Raw genomic sequence first — 13,766 nt, 5'->3', positions numbered from 1 at the left:
CACTGGGGTGACTTTGCTGGCCTGAGAAGACATAAAGCAGGGGATAGGAGGTGCAGCCCCCCCAGACCAGTTGCAACATACCTGGGGTGTTCGCCCTTCCTGCCAGGCAGGTGTGTGGGGAGCACAGCACCGCCTGGCTCCCGGCTGTCTGCACTGCCATGACGCCGGTGTGTGAGAAAGGGTTCATCTGTCTGAGTGGGCAAATGAGAGGGGAGGGAATTTTGATAAGAAAAAGGAGGATATCAAGCCTATCTGTAAGTTTATCTGTAATAGTCTAATATCGATGTTTTATGTTTTTATGGGTAGTTGTAGTTCTTACAATGCTCCTTTTTTCTTCGGAGAAACCATCTTTTTCATCTGACCTCGCAAGTGAGAGAAGGTGATGGTAACAACAGCTTAATTTTACTTGACTGTATATACTCTATTTAGCTCCTGAAATTGTTTCAGGATAGGTTGTTATTAGCTTTATCCTTATTTTAACTGTGGAACTGGAGATACAGAGGCAGAACCCCAGCATTCCTTCCTCTCCCCTAACTTCTTCAGCAGGCTATCTTCCTCACCTATGCGGTGGTGAGCACAAATGCTTCCCGAGATCTTGTGTGGTAAAAATCTGTTGGAAGAATTCCCCATTTGCATCCTGTCTGCTGTTACTGTCTGTTATCTTAAATCTTCTAATATTTTTTTTCTTCTCCAGAGATTCTTTCTTGCCTACTTCATCTCAGTAAAACTTTCCCCGCCCTTCTCTTACCTAAGCTGTTGCCTGTATTTTTGCCTGTCTGATCTCCCTCAGGTTCTAGCTGTCAAACTTGTTCCATGTGGGCAGGCTCCAACTCCTGCCTGCAGCCTTATGAAGTTTGATGCTCTACCCGGGGATTTGCATTGGCTTGGGTCAGATTTCAGGAGGCTGTAAGCTCGCAGGGTATGCGCTGCCGCTTGCTTCGTGTGCATGAAGTCTGAAAACTGCCGTGTCTGTTGTCAGGCCCAGCAGAATAGTGATCGGTAGCTGGTATTATGACTTGCTTGGCTAGGTATGCCTAAATCCTGTTGGGCCCAGTGATCTATTTAATGATTCTTTTACTTGCAAATAGAATGCTGCTAGTGTATAGCCACCTTCTTCGGTGCTTAGTGTGTTGTGCGGTACATGGTATTTAGGGGTGAATAAAAGTGAGAATCTTCTCAATCAGCTTTATTACGTGCAACCGTTGCAACTGTTGGAAATCTTCCTTGGGTAGAAGTTGCTTCTGCTTCCAAGTGTGTTGTAGGTTGTGCTCATTTCACCCTTAAATTTGTTAAAGTAATTTTAATGTCTCAGTGTATATTATCAATCAGCTAATAGTTGAAAGAAAAAAAACCTCTTCAGACAAACAAAAATAGCCCAAACCCCAACCATCCACCTTGGGAAACCTGAGAATTAAGACTTTTAAATGTGTTTTTCTGTTCTAAGCCTGAAAACTCAGGGGAAAGCCTGTAAAAACTAACTTTCAGAAGATACATCTGGCAATCTACAGCTTCCAGAGTGTGCTTTTACAAATGCTGGCAGAGTGTGCAAATGTAACTTCACACGTGGTCAGCTATTTATGATAAACAGGTGCTAAAATATTTCTGCAGTATTTCCTCCATTAATATTTTGTCTCTTTAAAGCAACCATCAGGAAGATGGGTCATCTTAATTACAGTATCTAGAAGCAAGGGCTTTACTGGTATCTATGTAACTGGCTAATAAAGGCTTCTCTGCACTGGGGGGGTATTAGCCCTTCTGTACCAGCAGCAGGCTAAACACAAATGTGTGGCAAAACCACAATGCTACATAATTTATACTGGGTCAAGTTACCCTTCGTGGAAAGTAGGTGAGCTGGACAGTGCTAAACAGGGCTTCACCCTGTCCTGTATCGATGGCTGTGATGGAGGTTTTATTCCTAGAATGGACACAGCTTAACAAAGTACTGCACAGTCGTATGTCTTAATGCCTTTAGGTTGTCAGACCAACTTTGCATGTACTAAATCAGAAGTGGATTCAAAGATGTTTAGGAAAATACAGTAGTTACAATGTTGGCTTGGCTGCCTGGAGTCATTTTGCAAAGAGAAAGGTAGAACTGGAAGCTAAATGAAAGGAAAACAGGAAAGATTGAAATGGATCACTTGCTGTTAAGAGTGAGTGTGTAATAAGGACTGAATTATTCTTAACACAGAGCACTATTTTTTTCCATGTGTCTCATACTATTGCTAACTTTTGTTGTTCTTCATCTGATTCACTGATTTAATTTCACTTCTGCAAAGGAAGCAAGGACCCTCAATTTATGAGGGGACTGTGAGGGCCTTTGGAAGGGGGTGTATTGAATTTCAGAAAGCATTTTACAAGAAAGTAGCCCGCCACAATCCTGTGCTGTAGGACTTCCTTTGGAAGCATATATTTCTCCCCCATAAGTCTTCTGAACAGTTTTATACCACACATGTTTGAAGAGAATTAAATCAATAACAATCTGTACTTTTCTAACCTGAAATGCAAGCTCTGCACGGCAGGAGATCAAGCTATGCAATTAACTGTTGTCCTTTCAAAGGAATTCTGACAGATATTTATAGTTTACTGTATTCCATTTTCCTGCCATTGGAATTTAACAGTACAACTGAATGCAGCTGACTGGAACTATGAAATGATTATAGCAATAACTATTTCCTTCTCTGCTGGGGAAATCTTGTAAAGTGCCGAATGTGGGAACTGCTGATGTTCTTACCCCTCAGAATTCGGTCCTTACCTTTGCTTTATCATGCATCACTAGGTAATTCAGTCAGGAGAGGATTTTTGTTTTCCATTACCTTCAGCTTTTTCTAATGTCATGTTCTAAATCTCACGTTCAACCTGACGTTGAATGAATCAACACTGTACAAATAAATACACTTTAAAAAGCTTTCTAAATTTGGGCACGGTCAGCGTATGAAGTAGAAAGAGTTCTATGTAGTAAAATAAGTCATGCCTTTGTGTGGGAGTTTGGAACAGTCTGCTAAGAAGAAACTATGCAATGTTACCAGAAGTGAATAGATTGGCATTTGACTGCTAGACACTTTGCAAATTTCAATATAAAGGCACTTATTTTATACCCTGAGCTGTCACTGTAACTTATGTGCTCATGCTGGTGACTTAGTAGCATAATGACAGGCCATTGTTACTGAGCTAATTAATTTTAAGCAATCTTTCCTAACAGTATGCTTGAGAATGACATTCATTTGCTGCAAACTTATGAGACATTGATGCATCAGGAAAACAGTAATGCTAAATCTTTGAGCTGCCTCTCTTGCCGGCTTAGTATGAGTCTCTTCCCAGAGGATGTTTGCTGTGTTGGGCCCGTCAGATGCCTCTTATCAATAGTGATATCCTCAGCTACTTTGCTTTATGGCTGTAAACCAGCAGAGGTACACCGTAGGTTCCAACCATCTGTTAGTTTTGCCGCTCAACCTTTTTTCATCAAGTGAGTTGAAGGTCTACAGATGGCTTACCAGGACCTAGCAAGCTGCAGACTATGATCAGATATAGCTGTTGCTTGGCTGAGGCTTGACTTTAGGGAGCAGTGTGGTAGGGGGTTCTGGGATGTTTCAGAAAAAAAAAGATTTTCAGTAAGGCCAGAGTAGGCAAAGTAGAAGTGGAAATATGTCTTCAGATGAGTTAAAGTATTGGAATTATTTTGCTAACAGTGTTCACCAAGGTGTAGAAAAGAAGAAATGTCCAGATGCCCTCCACCTTTACCCATATGGACTGGGCATGAGGTTAAACCCTTCCTCCAACAAGAAAAGAATGAGAACAGGGAAGAGAAACTATTCTTACTTTATTCTCACAGGTGGAACAGACTCTGTGCCTGTTGAGTAATACTGTATTGTGCAGCCACCTCAGAAAGTGATGGTACTGAGTCATTCCTAGGTAACAGTTTTGTTTTGGAGGCCCTCACGTACCAAGTACCAAGCGGTGGTACCTTAACAGGGGAAAACAATCCAACAACCACCTTCCTCTAGATCTGCAGTGTCATCAGAAATGTCAAGTCCACTAGAAGGAAAGAAGTTAAGGAAATGGAGGATATCTCCTCAATTAACCAGATCTGGAAACTCCTCATCATTAGGTTTTTTCCATATAAGGCTTTTATCCAGAATGCAGCTCTTTGACTGCTAGACCCACTGGTTTAGTAAAGCACCAGCCTGCAGCCCAACCTGTGTTTTATTTCTGTGCATGAAAAGATGATTTGGGCTTTCTGCATGGTGAGCTGGTGTGTGCATGAGAATCAATACTATAGCTGAGAACCTTCCTCTGAGAGGTTTGCAACAAACAGTACATTATTTATGCGCTCTTCTCGTGTTTCCCTGTGTGTTATGTAAATACTAATCAAGGTGAAATTGGACTCAGCCATGTATAATTTTGACTTCAGTTTATTTTGGCAATGTCCAAGCAGAAGTCAGTTGCTAAATGGTCTTCTAGAGGGGCCCTGAGGTTTTCTAAGACTGCATGGGTTTAGGGCGGGGTCCCTGCACAGGCTGCTGACTGTTGGAATCCCAAGAGCTGGTGCTGTTGTTCCCAGGACTTGCACTCTCCTTTGCTTGCAGCAGGAACGGGAAAATACCAAGTCCTATCCAACCATTGACCTTTGACCACAGCCGATGTTAGTCATTCAGATAAGCGCCAGCATGTTTGGTTCCACTTACTCAACATTTAGCTTTGCATCCTCTCCCCGTATCCTTGAGTTTTTCTTCTTTGTGTTTAGGACTCTGCCAGTGTGTTTTTATTCCCATTCATCTGAGAGCAGGGGGTTTCTTTGGGAATGGTTCGTAGTTTTGAATTTGTTTTATGGTTCCAGGAGCCTAGTTCTGGTTGTTTGTATTTACTTACTTCTATTTTTCTCACCAGATTGTAGATGTGGAAAAATAATAGGCCTTACCGACAGCTTTGCTAACCAACTGAAGTCTCTTGTTGATACGTGGTAAAAGCTAGTGTGCTGCAAGGCTTCCTTAATGTGCATGGGTGTGCCTGCCAAGCAGGGCGGCTATTAGTTCTGTGCATGATGATGGCTTCTGTGATGAGCATGACTTTCTCTATTGGGAAATGAACTGTGAACACCTACTCATTTTTCAGAGGCCAAATTACAGTGATCTTTCAGCTCTCTGAATTGCCTACACCTCAAAAAGAAAGTCCCTAGGACCCTTTAGAGCAATGCTAATGAAATAGCTGGGGCTGAGCAGCTGTTCTGTAAGCAGGAACCAACTCTATGAATTCAGCCATTTGCTTTCCGCCTGGCAGACTTCTGATGCACTTCATGTACTTCACACACACACACACACACACTTTTTTTCTTTTTTTTTTTTTTACACTTGGATTGAGGTAGCCTTTGGGGGTGCTTGTTGCTCAAGCTTCCTTAACTGTCATTAAACCGAAGGACGGGTGTTTGAAGTCAGTGAAACTAGTTCTGTGTCACTCTGAAACTCTGAAAAGCTCGAAGGTAATGGCTAAGAAAACAAATTAAAAAAGACATTACAACTTTTTCTTGGAGGAAGGGGAAAAGCATTATCAGTAGCATTGCTGCTAAAAAAAAATACAAATTCAGACCTTGTAAATGAAGGAGCCTGAGTCTCAAAGCATTCAGTCCTAACGTTGGAATTCAGATGATTCCACACTTATATCTTTGGATGATCATTAAACTTTGTGCTTTCCAACCTAAGTGTTCCCCAGTGGTACTTATCAGGTCAAAGACTTGTGCCTGAATTTTTTTTTTTTTCTTTCCTTCTCCTGTGGTTCTGAGGTTGTTCCTGACTTGTTTTAGTGGAAAAAAGATGCTTAGTGGAACAGTTGACTCTCAAAATAGCAGGACAAGGCCAGTAATAAACTTGTAATGGGGTGGTGCCTGTCAGATGGGGAGGACAGAGCCCTTGATGAAATGGGAGCTGTGGGATCTGTCTCAGCAAGCAACTATCACAGCTGCCTTCCTCCTCTAGGATGGCCATAGAGAATTCATGCCAGTGCATTAACTTCTCTCCGTGAATCAGGTGTGTGTATACAAAGATGACTTTAGTCTGTCTCTGATTTTCCTAATGTTACATCAGAGCATGTGCGTATACACAGCTGTCTTTTGTAGTCTTCTGGGAAAAATAACCACCGAAATCCCTTTTTCCTCAATGAAGAGTTCTTTTTGTTCTGAGATTTGGACACTGTGTTCAAAACAGTGAAAGGTTTTCCTTAAAACCAGGTTTTCCACTGCAGTAGGACAAAGAATACTATCAGACAGTCAATTTGAGCTTCACAGCTATGCAGGTACTTAGAAGTGTAATCCATCAGGTACTCTGATCTACAAGTCTGGCTGAAATCTTGCAGCCGTCAGCATGACATTACTCCCAGTCACATCAAGTGTGTTGAATAGCTAATAGATGTTTTGAAAGGAGGAGTTAAATTAGCTTCCCCAAATTCACCTCAAGAATACAGGATCTGTTTAAAGCTTGAATGTTAAGGTGTGATATCAGTTCACTTTGATAAATCACTAACACCTGGGTTTTTTTTGTCTTTTTTTTTTTTTTTTTCCCTGAAGCTGCCATTTTAACTTGCATTTAGCTAGCTGTTAAACAATACTGTGTGCTTCTGTAGCAAACAAAGTGTGTTGGCAGGTGACTAAAATCAGAAGAAAAACTAGTTGTTTTTTTTTCTTAGTGGATGTGGTTTTCATTCAGAGGAAAGGCAGGCCTTCAGAAGTGTGTAATGAGAATGCTGCAGGATGAGTGTAGGTCTTGTGTCAACTCTCATGAACTTTGCTTATACATATAGTTCAAAGTAAACTGCCACATGGTCAGCAAAACAAACTTAACCATTCAGTCATCCTGAGCAGTAAAAAAGCATGTGGTAATCTGGATTCCTTGTGCGAAAGTGCAAAGAATGTTCATACCTTGTTTTTTCAAGGCAGAAAAAAAATATAGTCAGCATCTGCTGGGTGCCAAATTCTTCATTGAGACAAAGTTGCTCAGCTTTATCCTAAGAAGCTGTCACTGAAGAATAAATGGGGAAAAAAAGGTGGTCCTCCAATAAGCAGAAGGAATACAGAAAAGCATCTGGCTGGAGAAGGTACCTGTAGGGATTTAGCTGTGCTATTGCCGCTTGCGTTTGCTGCTGCGTTATGTATGGTGCTCATGGGCCCAGACTTGGGTTCCAAGCATTGCGCAGCTTGTGCTCAAAAGTGTGAGTGTCCATTATATGTTTGTCATTTACTTACCCCAGTTGTCTTTTTTTTTTTTTTTACCCATTAGGATCGCCAGTTCAGGAGGGAGCTGCTTCAGGGGACAGTAGGACTGAGTGCTGCAACTCATTTTTAAGTACTTACTTTATGCTTTGCGAGAGCAGCTGGATTACTATAAATTGCCAGCCTATGGAAAAAGGTGTTTGCATAAATTATTGGAGAGCCCACTTGAACTTGTTGAGCAGTGCTCCCACCAACATTAAGAGGTCACTTAACCCTCTGTGCAGCCCTGCTGTGGAGTTCAGTCATGCATTGCAGAATTAAATGAGTTCCACCATTTTTCTTTTGAGCATTGCCCAGAACTGATGCAAAGTGACATCTGACAGCACAGGCAAAGCAGTGACAATGCTCTGAGACACTAATAATAGCTGTAGAGCTACAGCAGTTTTCCTCTATCCTTATTTTTTATTAGATTCTCCCCTCTTTGGTGAGGAAATGTTGTCATCCCTGGCACAGTTTATCCTTGGAAACCACCTTTGAGCCATTTAATCACAAGGCTGGCTGCACAGTGGAGTCAATGTGCTAGGAATGCTCCCACCATAATCTCTTTAAAGAACAGCTGATACCTCATTGAGAACTTTGAAAAAAAGAACATTCCTTTTGGATGATCTTTGCCAGAAGTTAGGAGCAGTGAGGGGTGCTGACAGGGGAAAGGCTGAATTGTCTCTGGAGCAGCATGGCAGCAAACACCCCTAGAAAGGCAGGCTGCAAATTCTGTACAGACTCCTCTTTCTCTCCCCCACCCTCCATTTCCTTCGTTACTAAGGAGATTTACATTGAAACAAGCTCCGCAGGAATCCTCAGGTTCCTAGCAAGGGGATCTTGGTATTTCTACTCCTTTATAATTTGTAAAGGAGAGAAGAAATTAGAAAAGGTTCCTGCAAGGGGTTCTTGGGGCCAAATTATAGTAAAAAGGGAAAAAAGATGACTAGCCCTCTAAGCCTCAGTTATGTAGTTGTGGTCGATTTGATGGGAACCCAAAGGTAATCCCAGAGTCAGCGGCAATGATGTGATTGACTTCACTAGGTCAGAAGTAGATTGGTCCTTGTTATTTTTTGGTGGGGTTTTTTGTTTGTTTTGAGTTCTTCTGTTGTAGTTTTTTGTTCCTTGCACTGTTGTCAGTTTCTGTAGGACATCGCCCTACTGTAGTGAAGTCAGCTGCAAGGCTACAAAGAACAAATGAGGCTCCAGGATGCCTGGATTTATTCAGATAGTCAGGTATTTTTAACTATTGCTCCACGGATAGGGAAAAGAAGGGGCAGTGATTTTTTTGAGTGCTGGATTTACCGAAAGGAGTAGGTGCCTAAGGAAGAACTTGAAGTAAAATTTAGGTACCTAAATCCAAAAGGATAATCCTTACTGCTCCTGCCTACCTCCATAAGCAGCTGAGTATCACCACCAAGAGGGTTCCTTTAGGTACTTAAAGCTCTTCTCTGTATGTCTAGAATTATCCAAGTCTTGTTGATGCTGAACTGTTCAAATCTGATCTCTCTCCTAAGCCCTGTCAAGATTAACAAACCAGGCTTTCTCCTGACTGCCTCCTGAGAGGCCCTGCTGATAGCACAGACAGAGCATGCCTACAGCATGCCTCTGCACCAACAAAATACAGAGACAGCTGCTATTTACATTCCAAAGCAGAGGAAGAGTCAGGGATATCCTGCTGCTATAAAGTAGCACTGAATATTAAACGATAACAGAGGAGCTGTTGTGCGAGCAATGGGGTTTTGACCAATTTCTTCTGTGCTCCTTCACTGCAGCAATCTCAGCAGCCTTTTCATATTCCCTATGATTTTTCCTTTGCAGTAGCCTCAGCTGTCCCATCTTCCCTACGTCGCTGCTGTCACTTCCCTCTACCTCTGACACCTTTATACATATCTTTGCCATGTTCCTGGCTTCTTCCCATGCCCCCTATGTTTAGCCATGTCATAGCTTCTGCTTTTTCCTGTGTCCTCTGTTTGGCCTACTGCTGGGAGGGAAGCAGCTCGTGGTGTGGGTTGTTGGGAGCATGTGTGCTGGGCAGTTGAGTATCATGAGTGTGTCACTTGGATAAGTTCTGCAAGAAAGTGGGTGCTGAGCAGTTTTCCAGTACTGTCCACCTGAGTCCACGTGGCACTGTAAGAGCTTGAGGTTCTTTACAACTGAGCAGTCTAAAGTAATTTTGATGCAAGGCATAAATGGTTGAAATTTAGTGAGTATGGTGGACAACTTCGAAAATGCTTTGAGAATGGAGCTGTTAGAAAATCATGCAGTGTGAAGGTGAATGGAAAGAAAGTACAGACAAGGGAGAAATGGGTAGGTTCCTGTAAAAGAGCAGCTGAAATCTTAGAACAACAGTTCCCTCCCATTTTAACCCCCTCTCTTTTGCTAGGGTCTTAATATGTATTCAGCAAGTTAACAACATCAGGTCCTCTTTCACCTTGGCAGCACTATTGGTGATGCTATTATACAGCTCTATGGTTGCTGATTCTTTTTTTCCAACTGTTGCGCACCAATATTTTTTTCCCGTGTTGATTATGCAGATTCTTCTGACCTTTAGAAATATGGCATTTCTGACTGCTGCAGTGGAAACCAGCCTTTCCATTTACATCTCTCCTGAATTCCCAGGGCATTGCTATGATATAGACTTTCTTTTGCTTCCAATATATTATCTTCTTGTAGAGTTAGCCCTCAGGAAAGCAGCATCTGGTACCAATTATTGTTCTTTAGCAGAGGTGGCTGAATCTCCTGCCATACAGCAGTGGAGGTCTAGAATTCCTTTACGCTGCAGTGCATGGACACCATCAGGAAAGGCAGAAGCTTTTGGTGAGACAAGGGACATTGGCATGCTTCCCAGCACCTGTTGATAGCACAAAAGTGTATGTTACAGGCTAGGCTGGATAATCCCATGGTAAAGAAACACTATGAGGCTATTAAACACCCACTTTGAATTGCACCTTTGATCAAATTCCTAAACAAAGGCAGCATAGCCATGTAGTTCTGTGTGTGTGCTTTCAAATTACATCCCCAGATGTATGAGATCTCTGGAGACCAGAAGGGAAGGAATGTCATGCACACAATAGAGCTGGAAAAACCTTCTGTCTTAATGGTGTCCCATCAATTCTTATCTGATAATCTCTCCTTTTGAACGTATGTGGAAAGCCAAAAATAAGAACAAAGCAAAGCATAGACATAGACTTGTCCTGACCTGTCTTCTAGACTGTATCTCTCTGGAGCCCTTCTTGCTTGCTATACTTGTCTTGCTGTGACCTCTCTCTCATCTTACTATCAAGCTCACTTGCTGGTGTGAGAAGCTGTCCCTCCTTTCCCTCTTTCCAGCCTCTCCTCCTGTTTGTAACAGCCTCCTCATGCTTGTCTGCCTTATCCACTTTGTCTTATATTTTCATCAGAGATTAGAAATATCTTTTCTTCTGAGTCTCAAAGTTCTGAATTCCTCTATCTTCCTGCCACTGCTTATCTTGCTGCTTTATTTTTAAACTCTAATACACTCCAGGATGTGGTTGTCACAAGGGACACTTGAACAAAGTAAGAGTAGTGTAGCAACGTTCCAAAATTCTCAGTACAAGTGCTTTGTCAAAAGAAGAACGTTGAAAGCATAAAAATACATATCCATATTTTTTAGTTGTTGAACAGTGACAACATATGATAGCAGAATGATTTTGGAGTGTGTTAACTGTATTCAACCCCTGTCTAAGATATCCACAGCTGCTTTCATGGTAAAATCCATCCAGTTCTCATCTGTCATGTATTGTATCACTTGCAGTTCAAGACCTCTATGGGACTGAGAAGCTTGTAGTAGCTAATTGCAAGTAGTCTGGAAGGTAAAGGACTACTATTAGCACAGTCTTTCTAGCTGCACAGATGAGATATCCAAGCAGAAAGAGGAAGTCTGACTTGTAGCTGGTAGCAGACTGGGGAAATGAACTCTGACTTCCCTGTCCCAGCTAGCAGTGAAGGCAGAGGGCCATCCTTCCTCTCTCCTGTGGTTTGCTCCAAGTGTATCTTGGAAGGTGTGAGAACAACTTTGCATTACCTAGTGAATAGATTCTTATATAGGTGCTCCAAAACCACTCTCAAGGAATCTCTCGAACCCTTTGAGCTTAAAGAAAAGGCCCTGAAACACTCCAGTTTTCAGAGCCAAAAGAGAATTACCAGATCTTATTGTCATTCAGTGGGGAAGGTTGGAATCAAGTTGTCTCAGAGGCTTCTCAAAAGCTTTAGCCTAAAGTCTTGTACTGACAGCCTTGTGGCTTGGGAGCTTGTACTGAATGCAGACACAGGTACTTCCCACTTGAAACTTTCTGGTGGGTCCTTAAGATACTTTTGCATGTTTTACCTGAAACAGTGGGCGTTCGGGCATTGTCAGGGTAGCAACTAACAATTTCCTTTCTTACTGCTGCCTGCTTGGGATCATAAATTGCTGTATTCCAAACAAGGACCTGGTTCTCTGAGGTTATTTGTCTTTCTCTTTGGTTTGCTTAATTATACTTGCCCCAAAGACAGCTTTAAGATACATATCTAGCTTTTCAAATTATGCCCTTGCAGTCTGTGAAGTTCATTATCACCTTGCGGTGCCCATAACTGTTTTCAGGAACCTTGTTGTTTTTTCTAGGGATTAGAGTATTAGTGTGCGATACACTGCCTCAGCTGGAAGTTGTTTACAAGACCATCTTACTGTCTCCCCTTTAAGACTTGTGCCCTTTGTGGGTTCATGTCTCTCCCCATTTTAGAACAAACACAGGCATGATTACCTTCTTTATGGAAGCAAAACATTTTTTAAAATGTTAAACGTGGCAATTAGAGAATTGCAACAAAGTTGTGGCCTCTGTGGTGGCTGGTCACCTAAAAGCACTTCCCTTGCACGGGGGGGGGGGGGGGGGGGGGGGGGGGGGGGGGGGGGGAGGAGGATGTCCAGTGCCTGCTCCAAAACTGGCAGTTCTTATTCAAGCAAAAGGCAAGCTTCTACCTGATGAAGCTCTATATAACCCTTTAGAGCCAGGTTAGCTCTAAATTCACGAAATTTACATCTAATTCTGTATTATTCTCCAAATTACATCTAATGCTGCATGTATTTACTAGGAAATTAATTACGTTATTTTTTTCTGAACTGGTTGTATTTTAGGGACAGTAAGTTAACTCTTGTTGCTTTGCTGTAGGGGGAAAAATCAAAAGAGAAGGCATATGATTTCTGCTTCTTCTGGAATCTTTGTATTGTTATGCTGAATAGCTGCAAACGATTTGCATTACAATGGAGCATAAATAAGAGATGCCACCAACTAAAGTGTATGCTGAGCAAAATGCGGGGAGCTTTCAGTACAACCAAATCTAAGTATTTTGAGGTAAGATTGGACAGAACACAGGGGTGGGAATACAAGGTTCTGCTGCTTGGGTCTCAGACAAGCCCTGTGTTCAGCAGAAGTCCTAACTTTGAGATACCCAGAGATTGAGATTGGTTTTCAATATAAGTAACATAATGTGTGTGGTATAGATGCCAAAATTGTCAGGCAAAGAGGCTAGGGGGGAAATATGAAACCCTGTAGAACAGGATTAGGCAGGATTAAAGTCTGAAGTGATCATACTGCACTGGGTAGTAGGTACTGCCACAGCCAACTCAATAAAACTCAGTGGGACACTTGACATTGCATGTTCAAGCAGCAAGTCATAAATCTACATTCACGTGAAATCTTCTGCACTCAGTCTGATGGGAACAGAAACACGACACAGCTTCAGGTGTTGGCTTAGGGGAATAAAGCACAGGTTGCTGCCTTGCAGGGACGGATCTCTGTGAGGAAAAATGGAAAGCAAGCTGAATGATATATGTAATTATGCTTGTTTGCAGGGCTATGTAATTTCTACAAACCCACTGAGAATCCTTAAAACCTGAGATTAAAACCAGGTATAGAAATATTTTTAGCAGTTGTCTATATATAATTATATATACATATATAGCAGTTGGTATAATAGTTGCCAGTTCAACAGTCCAAAGCACATAAATATTTGCTTACCTTTTATAAATTAAGCCACATACTTAAGTGTGTTTTTGGACAAGGAAGTACTTAAGTATTTTGCTTAAATGTTGGGCTGAGTGGGGTCAGAATGAATTTGAATTCTTCTTGTCTCACTGTTGGTATGAAATCACTTACCTAAGAGCTGACCTGTGCTTTGAAGACCAGTCAGAAAGGTGGTATGGAGAAGATGTGTTCTTGCATCAACATCGTGTTTCATTAACTCAACATATGTGGTGCATGTGCTGCTGCTGACGGCACTTTGGCAGCATGGGAGGACAGGGCGCAGGGTCTGTGCAGCAGGGGTGGTTGCAGTCTGGAGCTCTTCACTGAACCCAGTGTTCTTCAGGCTTTGGATCAAACAGATCTTTGAGCTGTTGCAGACGTCAGCTCTGCCAGCCCCTAACCATGAGGAAACCGTTTGCTAGGTCCAATATGAGTCATAGATGGGGAGGATATTTCTGGTTTCCAATTAAAAAAAAATAATGGTGAAGCTCATAATCATGAGCAAA

The sequence above is a fragment of the Falco naumanni genome, chromosome 1 (assembly GCF_017639655.2).
Source record: "Falco naumanni isolate bFalNau1 chromosome 1, bFalNau1.pat, whole genome shotgun sequence".
Taxonomy (NCBI): domain Eukaryota; kingdom Metazoa; phylum Chordata; class Aves; order Falconiformes; family Falconidae; genus Falco; species Falco naumanni.
This window is presented reverse-complemented; position numbering follows the sequence as displayed.